This window comes from Schistocerca serialis, chromosome 7, assembly GCF_023864345.2.
Source record: "Schistocerca serialis cubense isolate TAMUIC-IGC-003099 chromosome 7, iqSchSeri2.2, whole genome shotgun sequence".
In the NCBI taxonomy this organism is placed as follows: domain Eukaryota; kingdom Metazoa; phylum Arthropoda; class Insecta; order Orthoptera; family Acrididae; genus Schistocerca; species Schistocerca serialis.
The window spans coordinates 402306099-402318974 of record NC_064644.1 but is presented as its reverse complement, the minus strand read 5'-3'; positions in this window follow the sequence as shown (position 1 = coordinate 402318974).

Genomic DNA, 12876 nt, shown 5'->3' with positions numbered 1-12876 from the left:
AGCACTGTGCTTCTCCAAAACACTGGAAAATTAGGCCTTCTCCCCAGGCAGCCACCTCACTCGTCGACGATGTTCGTCCGGGGTAGTGCAGAAACTCGATTCAACGCTGTACAATGTGTTACGCTATTCGTTAGCAGCCCACGCTTTCCGGTCACGGCAACATCCCAAACGCAGCCTTTTGGGTCGAAGTGTGTTAACTGCAGCCTACGTTTGGGACGTGAACTGCCTGGCCCGCTACTGCTAGTCTCCGAGCAATGGAGCGGTATGACAAAGACTGTTGCGGGAAGCCCGTTACTTCTTCTTGGGTGGTGGGTGCAGGTGTGTAGGGGTTACAGAGTGCTTGGTGCACAATACGGCGAAACTTCCTTGTAGTGGTCAGACATAGTGGGCAGGATTATTGACGGTGAGTATGCCCTCACTCAGGTTCCCATGGACTCCAACATCGGGCCGCGGTCGTACCCCAATGTCCGACTTATCTCATTACAGTACGATTAGACTAGCCGATCAAATATAGACCTACCATTATTCCTATTTCAAACGCTTTCAGATGCTTTCACCGATATCTGGATAGAGTAAACGTCGCGTCTGTGTCTTTCACAGTGACCACTAGTCATCGCACGCTATTCACGGCCATTATACACCATCCCGTCACATTAATGTCATCATCGCCATGTCAGAGTCAACTTGCAATAAAACTCACAGCCGCCAGCTGACAGCACTAACAGAGGAGGATATACGAAGCGTGACAGAGGGATACAAAAAAGAAAAGAAAAAGCAGATGTCGTGGTCCTAATGTGGAGAAAGGTTGATTTATTTGACATCCTAAAGACGCAGATGTTGTTGGAATGCGGAAAAAGAGCCATTTCTCTGACGCCCGAAAGTGTATGATTTTGTTTTCGGGCGATGGTGGAAGCGTTTTTGAAACGGCTACGTTTGTAAACTGTTCGCGTGTCACCAAGATTAAAGTATACCGTGAAAGTTACAACGGCGCTATCCAAAACTGCTACCGAGGCAAAGGTTCTGCACCGCGGCCCACTGATGACAGGCGTGAATGACGGCTGTAGAGATGTGTACGGGCGAATAGGCGCGCACCTGTTGAGCAACTGACCTCCCAGATGAACCAAGAGGCTACGAACAGTGTCTTCTCAAAGACCATTGAGCACAGTCGACGCTACAATTGAGCAACACAAGTATGCATCTATCCTTGTGAACCATTTCCACCCCTATATGCAGTTTGTTTTTTCCTTGGTATCTACCAGCAAGAAGTAAGAGTGATTTCAGGTGAGCCGCAGGGGAGTGTCGTAGGACCGTTGCTATTCACAATATACATGTCACACAGCGCGCAATGTACATGCGTGGTTCGGAGAGCTCCTGGATAAGTTTACCATAGTCCCCTGGTCACCAAAGTAACCCATTTAAATCCAGTTGTGAATCAGGAGGACCACCTCGACCTGGCAGTTGGGCTATAGATCCTCAACCGAGAAACCTAGATCAGCTGTCCACGGCGCTGGAGTCGGCATGGCTCCATATCCGCGTCAGAAACTTCCAGAACCTCACAGACTCTCACTCTGCACATCCACGCTCCAAAAGATGCTTCTTCTACATAGATGGTCATATTAATGTGACTGAACCGCGTATATCGTACCAGGTCTGGTAACAGTATTAAACAGGAGCAACACTAATGGCCTTTAGCCGTTCTATACGTCATACAGAGCTGTAACTCTAATCAGTTCCATGCCTGCTAATGGTGTCTACACATAGAAAGTTACTTTGACACCTGACAGTATCATCTGGGTTCTTCACTTTTTTTCCTCAGAGAGTGTATATCGGTCCAAAACGCCACACTCCTGTTTTCGCACCAAGCGGAACCTCCTAATTTCATTGATGAGAGCATAAAGAACTTCAGTGGTGGTTGTTCCGCGAGCTCACGTACACTGAAAAAAGCATCCATGCTGCATCAGAAAAAAAATAGTAATTTCAAAATGAACGCCTCCATCACACCCAGATTGCAATAGACAGCTGCATTACTGATGTCGACTAGTAGCGGCTCAATCTGTTAGCCGATGCACTACCATTTCAGTTTGGATTTTTCACAACTCCGTGAGCAGGTGTAGCTGACATAAGAGCGTGGAGTACTAAATGTGCCAACGTTTTATCCGAATTTCGTCCTCAGTCCTCTGCCAGATCTTACAGTTTGTTCTCGGCTAAGCCCGGTGCGTCTCATAATGTAAGAGCCCGAAGCTGGTAGCGGCGTGTGGCGGTGGCGTGTGGCGGTGGCAGCCTACCTTTAGGAGTGTCGGTTTCCCGGTGACGACGAAGCCAGTGTTTGGGTCTTGCCTGGAAGTCCCTTTCTTTCGAGAAGTGTATTAGTTCTTTCTAGGAGCTTTTTTTTTACCGATTTCAAACATAACGGCTAACAATATTTTCTAGAGGACGACATAGTACTCTTTACACAAGAGTGTTTGATCCCAAGCGGTACTAGATGCTAAGAGGATGGATGCATAGGATTACTCTGTCAGAGACAGTCAAATGGAAACGAGACAGATGGAAAAATGTAGGTAAGGTATTAATTATTTCAAAAGTTACCACCATAATCGTTAATACATTTATCCCACTGTGAGACCAGACGATCAGTACGTTCATGGAAAGATGCTTGCAGTTTCCTATAAAACCGTGACTGTACAAAGGCGTGGATCCCTTCGCCCGAAACCAATCAACGGCCACAATTTCTCTCTTTAGGGCTCCAAAAATATGGAACTTGGACGGGGTAGGATCGGAACTGTATGGAGGATGTTTGAGGGTTTCCCAGTGAAAGTTCTTCAGCACAGTCGAAACTACCTTGGCAACGTGTGGACGTTCTTCACCCTGCAACACAATGTCGCCGTCCGTCAAAGTTCCTGAGCATCTGGACCATCTATACGGTTGACTTTCTGCAAAATGTTCACGTATCGTTGTGCGTTAACTGTAGTGCCAGAAAGTCAATGAGAAGCGGCTTCTTGCTCTCAACGAAAAAGGTCGTAATGACTTTTCACGGAGCTGGAGTGCCTGTTGTCTCGACTGTGCTGTAGAAGTTTGGCTGGCAACTCCTTGCACATGCTCCATAGAATTCCGACCTCTTCCCATGAGATTTTCGCATCTTCGGACCCGTGAAGAAAATCATCCGCCGTCGTAGATTTGCTTCGAACGATGAGGTGCACACCAGGGTGCAGTGATGATTCCATAGTCAACTGGAAACATTTCTCCATGAAGGTGCTGATCGTTTTGTGTCAAAGCGGGCTAAATGTATTAACAGTAACGGTGAATACTGTTGAGGTAATAAACAGTTTACTTACTTTATTACCATCAGTCTCGTTTTCATCTGACTGCGCCTTGCACACTTTTCAAAACAGTTAGGAGAACACGTATATTAGCGTCTGGCAAATTAAACATATTTTGATACAGGCGGCACCCGTGATCTTATTGCATGGCTTGGGATCTTCGCTTCCAGCGTACGCAACAAATAAATTCATTCGCCATCTATCGGCTGTGTCATGCGTTACAGTGTCGGGTGTTGGGTGTCGGGGGACTCCTCAGATGGAAGCAAGTACCGGTATCCCACTGTTTTCTAGCAAGCTACGCAGATGGTAGTTGTCATTTGTCGACGTTGTATTCAACCAAGCACATGGAATGTGACATATCAGTTCAATGTAAGCTACAACGGCGGTTTGCTTTATCGAAAAAGGATCGACTTTCATTCGTGTTGCGCAGATGTCAATGGCTCTCCATTTCTCATCCATAAGTCGTGAACAAACTACAGGGAGACAGGTCAGTACAAAAGGCGGGTTGGATAAGGTCGCCGGCTCATTACAACCCCTCATGAAGAGCTTTATCTGAGCATCTCTGCGTTGTGGCGTCGTTTGGATAGCGCCAGAGCACTATAACACCATCTCAGAAAGGCCACTGGTACCGCTGTGTCTGAGCAGAGTATGATGAACAGGATATGAAAAAGGACCTTGCGACACAGACATCCAGTTCTAGTACCGCGGTTGGCACAACAATATATTGCAGCTCGTCTTCAGCTTTGTCGTTCCCATGTCCACTGGCAACTTCGCCACTGGCGAAACCTGTTACTGACAGACGAGTCCACATATATCCTGACGCGAAGTAATGGCCATGTTCGTGTGTGGAGATCCGTGGTGAGCGGTATCTGCCAAATGTTGCCCAGGAAATCGACAGATTTCCAAAGTTCTGTGACATTGTGGGGAGGTTTCAGTGTTAACAGCCATGCCGATCATGTCGTTGTCCATGGTTGCCTTATTCCTAGACAGTACATAGTAAAGAACCTGTTGGAAAGTGTAGTGGCTGCTGCATATGCTGGTGACTCCGAATTATTTCTAATGCCGGTGGCTATGTACCGGCAGGGATGTCTTGTGAAAACTGGACACTAAATTAATGGAATGGCTGGCGGTGAGTACCGACCATACCCCTTCGCACATATGTGGGACATGCTAGGCAGACGACCTCGTTTTCGCCCTGTTCCACCACAGACAGTCCAAGCAGAGTTCCTAGATAACAGAACGCAGCATGCCATTCTCAATAGAGAGAAGTCTTCCGAAGTAAGAGTGATTTCAGGTGAGCCGCAGCGGAGAGTCGTAGGACCGTTGCTATTCACAATATACATAAATGACCTTGTGGATGACATCGGAAGTTCACTGAGGCTTTTTGCAGATGATGCTGTGGTGTATCGAGAGGTTGTAACAATGGAAAATTGTACTGAAATGCAGGAGGATCTGCAGCGGATTGACGCATGGTGCAGGGAATGGCAATTGAATCTCAATGTAGACATGTGTATTGTGCTGCGAATAGATAGAAAGATAGATCCCTTATCATGTAGCTACAAAATAGCAGGTCAGCAACTGTAAGCAGTTAATTCCATAAATTATCTGGAAGTACGCATTAGGAGTGATTGAAAATGGAATGATCATATAAAGTTGTTCGTTGGTGAAGCAGATGTCAGACTGAGATTCATTGGATGAATCCCAAGGAAATGCAATCCGAAAAAAAAGGAAGTAGGTTACAGTACGCTTGTTCGCCCACTGCTTGAATACTGCTCAGCAGTGTGGGATCCGTACCAGATAGGGTTGATAGAAGAGGTAGAGAAGATCCAACGGAGAGCAGCGCGCTTCGTTACAGGATCATTTATTAATCGCGAAAGCGTTACGGAGATTATAGATAAACTCCAGTGAAAGACTCTGCGGGAGAGACGCTCAGTAGCTCGGTACGGGCTTTTGTTAAAGTTTCGAGAACATACCTTCACCGAAGAGTCAAGCAGTATATTGCTCCCTCCTACGTATATCTCGCGAAGAGACCATGAGGATAAAATCAGAGAGATTAGAGCCCACACAGAAGCATACCGACAATCCTTCTTTCCACGAACAATACGAGACTGGAATAGAAGGGAGAACCGATAGAGGTATTCAAGGTACCCTCCGCCACACACCGTCAGGTGGCTTGCGGAGTATGGATGTAGATGTAGATGTAGAACTCTCATCGGGTCTCATTGAAGAATTGGAACGGCTACCACCGGGTGACCTCCGTAGACATATACTGAGCATGTCACGTACATGTCAGGTAGTGATACACGTTCACGGATGGCATTCACGCTAGCGAAGCTGTCAAAGTCCAATGAAACGCACCCAGGATGACGGTATAAAGACTGTGTCCACATTGTTTCCGACACCTGTCAGACATTTCAGTTCATTTTATGTAAACGACTGAGGACGTAATGATGTTTTGGTGAGTACTTAATTTGTAAGAGGCAAAGGTATATTATGGTAACTTATCCAGGCCTCGATTATTACTCAGTGGCGTGGGGCAGACGCCAAAAGTCGTCTTCCTCTAATTCGGCTGAGGAGTGTAGTACAGCTTAGTTGCTGTCGTTCAAATGAGGCAGCCTTCATCTGGCTGCCGACGCAAGCAGTATGAACGCCTTGTTCGAATGTCTGCAGGTATCGGACGGACTCATCATACGTGAAACATTTAACACGCATCCTCAGTTAGTAGTTCAAGGAGTTGAGATCATGCGATCGGACGATCAATGGAGCTAGTCTGTATTTTTCGATTCGTAAGCTGAGAAGACATCGTCAGTGTGCCATATACACAGCGAATCAGTGTGCAGCAGTCATAGGTCTGCTAGTAATGAGAAAGGCGCTGCCTCGAACAGGGCAGGTAGTGCGTTCCGCATCATTCGCAGATAAGCCGCCTTCGTGGAAGGATGAACAGTTCCACAAACCCGTCTATAGCTTCCTCCCACAAACTGATACGGAACATGTTCTAATTGTGACAGGATTCGAGGATTCCGCGTAGCATCTGAATAGCAGCAGTCAAAGTGATGATAACTTCCCACAACTAGCGCATTTCGCCAGCAGCTAGGATAGCTGATGTTAATCCTGTAATTGAGGTGACACGATGAACAAATTTACGGCGAATTTGAACCCATTCATTGTTAAACCATTAAGAACAATAGGGCAGTTGTCTGCTACGGAATGATAGCTGTCACACGCTGAACAGGATCCAGTAAGATATGAATAAGAAGGCCTCTGCCAAGGAATCACTACATATCCGGACGTAGGGACACGAGCTATATTACCGCAAACTCCCGGTGATAACGAACAATGAACACTGCTTGAAGTGAAGAAGGCACTAGGCCCTGACAATGAATGTGCTAGATAACTGTAAGACAAATAATATTAACAACAATATTAATAAAAACATACCATGAAAGAATTATCTGAATGGGACGGAAATCGGAAGATACGATGTACGTATTTGAGTGATTTACTCAAGAGAAAGAGCTTCACAAGTTGAGCAAGCCATTCATGTGTCGACCCTCTCTGGCCGTTAGGCAAGTAGTTGTTCAAAGTAGCATTGATTGATAGAGTTGTTGGATGTCCTGAGAGATATCGTGCCAAATTCCATTCAGCTGGTGCGTTAGATCGTCACAATCCCGAGCTAGTGTGAGGGCCCTTACCATAATGCTCCTAACGTTGTCAATTGGAAAGAGATCTGCCGATCTTTCTGGCCCAAGTAGGAACTGGCAAGCATGAACGCAAGTAGTAGAAAGACAAGCAGTAGAAACTCTCGCCCTGTGCAGGCAGGCACTATCTTGCTAAAAGTAAGCCCAAGATGGCTTGGCATGAAGAGCAACAAAACGAGGTGTATAATATCGTAAACGCTACGCTGTGCTGTAGGGCTAGCGCGGATGACAACTAAGAGGATCCTGCTACGACATGAAATAGCATTCCAGATAATCGCTCCTGGTTGTTGGGCCTTATAACGGGCTAAAGTCCATTTGGTACCCCGCCGCTGTCTCGGGCATCTCCAGTCACATTTTCGCTGGTCATCGAATCACAATCCGAAGCGAAACTCATCACCAAAGACAATTCTACTCCGCTTATTGAGATTCCAGGCTGAATCTATGATATTCTACGTCCCGTTTTGTTGCCCTTAATATCAGGCCATCCTAGGCTGACATTTCAGCTATATAGTAATCTCCCGCACACTTATCTTCGTGCTTCCTAAACCTTACTTTCGCCATCACGGCCGCCGGATCTCTTCCCAGCTGAGAATGTTTGGAGCATTATGAGCAGGCCCCTCCCACCTGCACGAGAGTTTGAAGATCTAACATGCCAGTTGAACAGAATTGGGCACGATGTCCTTCAGCACGACATTAAACAGCTCTATCAATCAACGCCAAGCCGAATAACTGCTTGAATAAGGGGCAGAGGTGGACCAACGCCTTATTGAGTGGCTCAGTTTGTTGAGTTCTTTCCCTTGAATAAATCATTCAGCTCTTGCGAATTTGTAAGCCATTGTCTGACAACAAATGTACATCACATCTACCGATCTCCGTCCCATTCTAGTAATTCCTTCGTGTTGTGTTTTTTTCCTTTCAGATGTCATACATTAAGTACCTTGCGGCATTAGCTCATATGCGGAGTCATATTCATGAAGAATATCTCGCACAGCGAAATAACCAGTGCGACAGAAAAGGAGTGCAGGTTACTCCTGTTTACAAAGAGGACATAAACCGAAAGCACTGCCTAACAGACCACGTCAAACTGTTGCAGGGTACTGCAGCATAGCCTGAATACAAATATTTTCAAGTTACTATAGGAAAACAGACTTATCTCAAATAATCAGGAAAAACCAATATTTTGAACCACACCTTGGATTACTGAGACACTGCATCTCGCAAACAAATAATTTAGGTAAACAGAGTGATTCTGTCTCCCTAAGTTTGCAAAATATGTTTGACAGCGTATCAATCGCCGGCTAGCATTGTGAGTAACTCGTGGACTATTTGTTAAGTATAACACTATACATTTTATTGGAGACTGAAGTAACATGTGCCTCAAAGAAGCACAATGGGGTCCTGCTGTTATCAATGTACATAAACGATTTATCATCTACTACTAGCAGTACTTAAGATGGTTCGCTGACGGTGCTGCTTTATTCAGAAAAGTATCGTTGGCGATTGAAAGGAATTGCATAAGTACATTGGACATTTTCATTGAATGGCAGTTGCCTTTGAATGCGGATACGTTTCAGATAATGCCTTAAACAATGAGAAGGAAGTAAATAGTATATGATTACAAAATCTGTGGTGAACATCTTGAGCATATTACATAGTGTAAATATTGTGACTAATACTAGTAAGTGATGTGAAATGAACTGATCACATAGCATCAGTATCCCCGATTGAAATAACAAGGAAATCGAAAATATCGCACGATGTACCCTTCCCCATAAGCTGTACAGAGCCTTATGTTGTAGGAGTATATAGTGTGTGCAAATGTAGAAGCTGAAAATTAGTAGAAATGAGTGTGAGACATTGTTTACTGTTTCAACGTAGTGAATAAACATTCACTTTTTCATCACGCAGAAAATGTGGTTTCCATTATTTCTTTGTTTTTATACAGAGATTTAATTCCTATTTTGGGCGACATTTTCGCTAGATGAGTATAGAGTTTTATTTGTGTGAAAGCTTTTTAATTTAAACTTTTCTCTCGTGGTAATAACTATAATTCTAGACCGAATATCTCTTATTTTTATTTCTTTTCTCACATCTACAACTATAAACAAAAAGTTATGACCACCTTATTAACTGGAACTGATCAACCCTTGGAACGCAGTATAACAGTGATTCTTAGTGGCATGAATTCGAAAAGATTATTGCAGGTTTGTGGAGGTGTTTGGAAGCAGATGTCTACGGACGAGTCCCGCAGTTCCCGTAAATAAGGTTTCGTTTGTTTCTTGGGGTGGAACTGAGGCGCGATAGCGCCGATGTTCTGATCCTTCAGGCACAGGTCAAGTGAATCTGGTAGGCAAGTCATCAACCTTAGTCTACTGTCATGTTCTTCAAGCCATTGTATCACTATTTCGGCTATGTGAGACACACAGTTATCCTGAAGGAAAATGACATCGCCGTCGGGAAATACATCAAGCATTCCGTGAGGCAGGTGATTCACAGTAATGTCCACGTGCGCACGATGCCTGCGACTACAAACACGGGTCCAATGAAGCCCAGGTGAATGTGACCCACAGCACAATAGTATCCTCACTGGCCAGTGTCCATTCGAATGGAAGGTTCTTTCCTTAGACGCGAAGGTCGACGTGCTGCAAAAAGGAAACTGATTCATCCGTCTAGCTTAAACGTTTCCATTGATCCACGGCACAAGTTTGATCCCGTAACTACTGCGACCGTGATCGGCGATGTCTTTGGACAACATAGGATCCCGTAGGAATCGTTTGCTGCGGAGCCCACGTAGTGTTGAATGGTGTGCTCACGACAAATTGTGCCTGCTCCAGCACTGTACTCGGTCACCAGAACTGCCGTAGAGTCCTGCCTATCCTGCTTTACAGAGAGGGCTGACCGCGTTCTTAGATGAGGCGTGGATGTCCAACATCTTCTCACATACTCGTGATTCCACCACACTTCAGCCACTTTCCATAGATGCTCACAATAGTAATACGTTGACAGCCGTCCACCTTGGTCGGTTTTGAGGTTCTCGTTCCCACGTACTGCGATATAGTATTCCTCTCTTTATCGAAGTCTGTTAAGGCAGTGGATTTGCCCATTAGTGGCGCGTATAGTCGCTAGCATTACACCAAGTCGTTTCTGCTCCTCGTAAATGCCTTCGTTGCCGCACGGCACGCCCACAACGCCAACAGGTGGCATTCAGTTTCACCATGGGTAGTGGTCATAATGTTTTGCCTCATCAGTGTATTTGTATCATGCAGAGACGCAGATCATCAGTTTTCACCCAGCACGAGGTCTGTTGTTCATTTTCTGGTGTGAACTGACCAACACACGTCTCACAACATCAGTTTCATACTTTCTAAGACGTTGTTTTTTATCAGAGGATAGCTGACGTTTTGGTATAACTAAATAAAAACAAAAGCTATCAACACAAAACTTTATTTACAAAGTTACAGTATATTACACTATTTTTAGTGTAGTTGCCATAACTGTCAGTGTACTTATTATAGCATAATACTTTTTCAGTTCCAGTGTTGTACTCCTCTACCACCAAAGACATAAGACACTTTGTCAGTGCTCGTTTGTCTTCATCTTTTGCGAACTGTTCTACTCTCAAAATTTCCTTACGTTTCGCGAACAGATGAGACTCAAATGGTGCCAAGTCAGGCCCGTAAGACGAACGTCCAAAATTTTCCAATTTTCTGTACTAAATTGTTGCTGTGTTCGTGCTCACGGATGAGGCCGTGAATTGTCATAAAACAAAAGCACCTTTCCCGACGACATTCCACGTCGCTGAAGACACGTTCGTTGCACCATCGCCATAAACATTCCTTATTTGTCTATAAATTTCGATGGGCCGAACGATCTACATCTACATGCACATATATACTCCGCTAGCCACCAAGTGGTGTGTGGCGGAGGACACTATTCGTGCCAGAGTCATATTTCCCCCCTCCCTCTGTTTCACTCGCGAATCGCACGAAGAAAAAACGACTGTGTGGACGCCTCAGTGCGACCTCTAATTTCCCTCATCTCTCAATGGTGATCATTTTGCGATTTGAAAGTTGGTGGTGATAATATATGCTGAACATCCTCGGTGAAGATCGGATCTCGGAATTTAATGAGCAGGCCCTTCCGTTTAGCGCGTCGTCTACATGTAAGTCTAACCTACTTCAAACTTTCTATGAGATTTATAACGCTCTCGCGATGGCTAAATGTAGCAGTTACGAATCTAGCCGCTCTTCTTTGGGTCTTCTCCATCTCTAGAATCAGACGCAACCAGTAAGGGTCCCATACAGACGAAGAATACTCCAAGACTGGACGAACTAACGTATTGTAAGCAATTTCCTTCGTTGAAGGACTGCATCGCTTCAGGATTCTAGCAATAAATCGCAGTCTAGAGTTCGCCTTGCCCGGTAATTGTGTAATCTGACCACTCCATTTGAGATCATTTCGAATAGTCACACCCAGATACTTGACGGATGTTACCGCTTACAAAGACTTGGCGTTTATTTTGTACTCGTACATTAATGGGGATTTTCGCCTTCTTACACGCAGTAGGTTACACTTACTAATACTGAGAGATAAGTGCCAGTCATTACACCACGCATTTATTTTCTGTAAATCCTCATTGATTTGTTCACAACTTTTTGTGATACTATTTTCTTGTGGACTACAGCATCGTCGGCAAATAATCTAATGCCGCTGTCAGTACCATCAGCCAGATCGTTTATGTAAATCGTGAAAAGCAGTGGACCTATTGCTTTGCCCTGGGGCACATCTAACCCTACGCTTGTTTCTGTTGTTGTCTCCGCATTCAGGACGACATACTGCTCTCTGTCTGTTAGAAAACTTTCTATCCAAACGCGTATGTCATCGGATAGACCGTACGCGTGCACATTTTGACGCAAGAGACAGTGCGGAACTGAGTCGAACGCCTTTCGAAAGTCGAGAAATATGGCATCAACTTGGGAGCCGGTATCTAGAGCCTGTTGTACATCATGCACAGAGAGGGACAGCTGTGTCTCGCATGACCGCTGTTTCCTAAAACCGTGCTTGTTTCGGCAAATGAGCTTCTCAGAGTCTACAAAGGTCATTATGTCTGAACACAAATTATATTCCATGATTCTACAGCAAATCGATGTCAGTGAAATTGGCCGGTAATTATGGGCATCCGATATATTGAAAATAAAGCAGCAGACGCGTTATAAAAACCATCATCTATGAATAATTTTCTTTCATAATAAACGGTCCAAATAAAGTACACTGAAACAGTAGGGGCTTAGCTTAAAGAAACTGAACGAAAGATGCAGGAAACACAATCATTTTAAAATGTCCAGTAAATAAACAAATCGTAATCATTTTAAAATGTCCAGAAAATAAATATACACTCCTGGAAATTGAAATAAGAACACCGTGAATTCATTGTCCCAGGAAGGGGAAACTTTATTGACACATTCCTGGGGTCAGATACATCACATGATCACACTGACAGAACCACAGGCACATAGACACAGGCAACAGAGCATGCACAATGTCGGCACTAGTACAGTGTGTACCCACCTTTCGCAGCAATGCAGGCTGCTATTCTCCCATGGAGACGATCGTAGAGATGCTGGATGTAGTCCTGTGGAACGGCTTGCCATGCCATTTCCACCTGGCGCCTCAGTTGGACCAGCGTTCGTGCTGGACGTGCAGACCGCGTGAGACGACGCTTCATCCAGTCCCAAATATGCTCAATGGGGGACAGATCCGGAGATCTTGCTGGCCAGGGTAGTTGACTTACACCTTCTAGAGCACGTTGGGTGGCACGGGATACATGCGGACGTGCATTGTCCTGTTGGAACAGCAAGTTC